Here is a 3,283-nt window from a genome sequence, read left to right on the forward strand (position 1 = left end):
TGCTCTTACAGGTCATTTGCCTTACAGAACCTGCGACCTTGGCGTTATCAGCACTGTTATACAAAGATAGAACACTGAGGCTATAAGCAGGAAGCAGCACTTATTAATGCTGGCTCCTGCTCAGTGGATTCCTATCCAAAGGCTGAGCCCCAATTGTAACCTAACAGGCAGTTTTATCCAGTCTTGTTATGTCTACACAGGTACAGAGATAAGGAAGAACTTTAGTTGTTTGGCAAGCCATGAATCAACAGATGTGAGCTGGAGAGTCCTTGAGGCGGGGGAGATAGCTATGGGAAAACATGTTAACTGGAGAGTCCTGAAGTGGGCGGGGGGTGGGGGGGTGGCAGGGGGAATCGGGAATGGACTTTAACAGGCTGAGTCGGTCATTTCTGCAACCCCTTTCCTTTGCATTTTTCAGATTCCTCCTCTCCTCTCTTACAAAGACACTCATTGACCTGATCGCCTGCAAGGCAAGGTCCGGATGAGTTTTCACGTGTGACTTTTGACACCATGAGGACCAGCCCTACTCCCGTCTTCACGTTGGGGCTTGAGATCAGCAACTTGTGGCCCCCGGTCCTTTGCCCCTACTAGACGTGGGACCTTGTGGCCTCAGCCAACATGTGTCAGCACAGCCACAAGTGTGGGATGTTCGAATTCTCAGGTGTCCGTTTTACCCTGCAAGGGAAATCTGTCAGCTCAGGATTTTAGTCCCTACGAATTGAAAGGCAAAAGGTCGTATTTTATAAAGACTGACTAGGACTTTAAAGGAACATAATCAGTTGAGTGGATCCACAGAGGAGCTAGGGCTTATGGGAGAGGTCTCGGGATGTGGAAGAGCCTGCACACTAGGACACCCCCAGGCCACTACAGGAAGCACTCTATGCTTTCCTTAAAGTTCCGTAGTTGTAACCACCCCTCTCCTGAACTTCCTCCCCCTGCTCTCCCCACCCTCCACTCTATAAGTACCTCTCCAACTTGGCACAGAGTTCAGTGTGTGCCCATGGCTAGCCATGGCTGCATGCCCTGGGTTGCAATCTTCTTCCGCCAACCACCCCCTCCCGCCAGAATAAATCCTTTTTGGGATGAAACACCTAGTCGATATTGTTTTCCAGTCAACGATTTCCTTATTTAGATTGTATAGTGATGTTGCTCAGCTTTGTGAATGTACAAAAAGCCAGAGTTTTACACTTTAGAGTGTACGTAAGTAAATTACATCTTCATTTTCAAAAACAAATTTCAAGGCCGTAATAGCCACAATAACCCTAACTCCTGGCCACCACTAAAATACTTTCTGTCCTTGTGGATTCCCCTATTCTGGATACTTTATATAAAGGGAATCACTACACTGTTGCCTTTTGTGTCTGGCTGATTTCACTCAGCGTATTTTCAAAATTCTTTCATGTTGCAGCACGTGTCAGTGCTTCATATCTTTTCTTGGCTGAATAATATTCCATCCTATGTATATGCTACATTTTGTTTATCCATTCATGAAGCTAAGGAGTTAAGACCCCTCAAAAAATATCTTTAATTAAAAAAAAATAGGTTGGTAAACTAGTTTAGACTAACAGCCACAAGAAGGAAGTCACACAGCTCCCTGTTAAGTATTATAGAAATTGCTTGGCCTGGGACCTGTTAGGCTGTGGAAAAAATAAATAACAGACAGCAGAAATAATGACATAGAGTAAGGTCACAAGATGTATCGCCCTTACGCCTGCATATCAAGATAACCTAGTAACATGCATCAATAGGATGTTTTATGGCCCACAAAGCAAACACACTGAAACCAATGGTCCTGATTGAACATATGATTCTGATTTAACAAGTCACCCCAGCCATCTATTCAATTTTTCCCAGCATGCCCTGTAAGCCTCAGCCCTTTCCTTACTAGTCATTAATCCCAAGGCAGCCGGAAACAGTGGCCAGGCCTTGACTAAGGGTCACAGGTATGGGTAAAGATAACATCATGGCCCATGTTTCAGCTCCTGAACCCTACAGTGGACGACCCCTGGCCACATCCCCCATGAAAGCAGACTGAGGGATGCCAAAGCTGACCTCAGGACCTGAAATTATGATTTACTGCCTTTACTTCACTCTTGACCAGTCTGCAAGGCTCATGACCCCGAATCCTTTATTTATGATGTCTTGTGATTTTGCTCTTTAAAACCCCGTCTTATAAAGGAGTTTGGGCTTTTGAGCATTAGCTTCCAATTCTCCTGGGTGGCACCATTCATAATAAAATAGCCAGTCTCTCTCCACTGCAATTCTGAGTTAAGTATTTGGCTCTGCTAAACAGGTGGACAAACTCTGATAACATTCAACCATTGAAGGAGTTGGGAATGTATCCACCTTCTGTCCATTTTGAATAGTGCTACAAGGAACATTCATATAACATATCTGAGTACCTGTTTCAGTATAGGGAGGAGAGAAATAGTAGGGTCATATTGTAATTCTATGTTTAACTTTTTGAGGACCCACCAAGCTCTCTTCCGCAGTGGCTGCACCAGTTCACCTTCCCACGAGCAGTGGCCATGGGCTCCAATTTCTCCACATCCTCAATACTTTTTCCTGACTTGTCTCATTTTAGACATCCTAATGGGTAGAAGTGGTATCACCTTTTGTTTTGATTTGCATCCCTCTGGTGATTAGTGATGTTGAGAATCTTCTCATGTTTACCATCATTTGTATTTCATCTTTGGAGAAATGTCTATTCAAGGCTTTTGCCTATCTGTTAAGTGGGTTCTTTGCATTTTTGTTATTGAGATGGAAGCTTTCTATTGAGTGATAAAAACTTATCACCTGTAGGATTTATGAATGTTCATTCTGTGAGGTGTCTTTTCACTCTCTTGATAGTCCTTCGATGCACGAAAAAACTAAATTTTGATGAAGTCCAACTTATATATTTGCTCTTGCATTGCTTGTGCTTTTGGTGTCATCTTTGACACCAAAATGAGTTACCGAATATGAGTTCATGAGGATTTCTCCCTGTGTTTCCTTCACTTTCGTGTTACCCAGGACGGCCTGCTGGTGGGGGCCAGGATTCCCAGCAGAGCCTCTTTTAAGTGCTGGAACTGGGTGAAGCTCCTGATACAGCACGTGCCCCCTAGATAGTTTTTTAATGTGAAAGAACATGAAGTTTAAGGTAATAAAGTTTCCACTTCACATAATAACTACTTAGTGATAATCCTAAAAAACTTGTTACTAATCTTTGCCTATGGTTACCCATATATAGTTTCAGGTATCTATAACACAATTGTTTCAACTCTGAAAAATAAATGTTACTTTT

This window comes from Pteropus alecto, unplaced genomic scaffold (assembly GCF_000325575.1).
Source record: "Pteropus alecto unplaced genomic scaffold, ASM32557v1 scaffold30, whole genome shotgun sequence".
Classification (NCBI taxonomy): domain Eukaryota; kingdom Metazoa; phylum Chordata; class Mammalia; order Chiroptera; family Pteropodidae; genus Pteropus; species Pteropus alecto.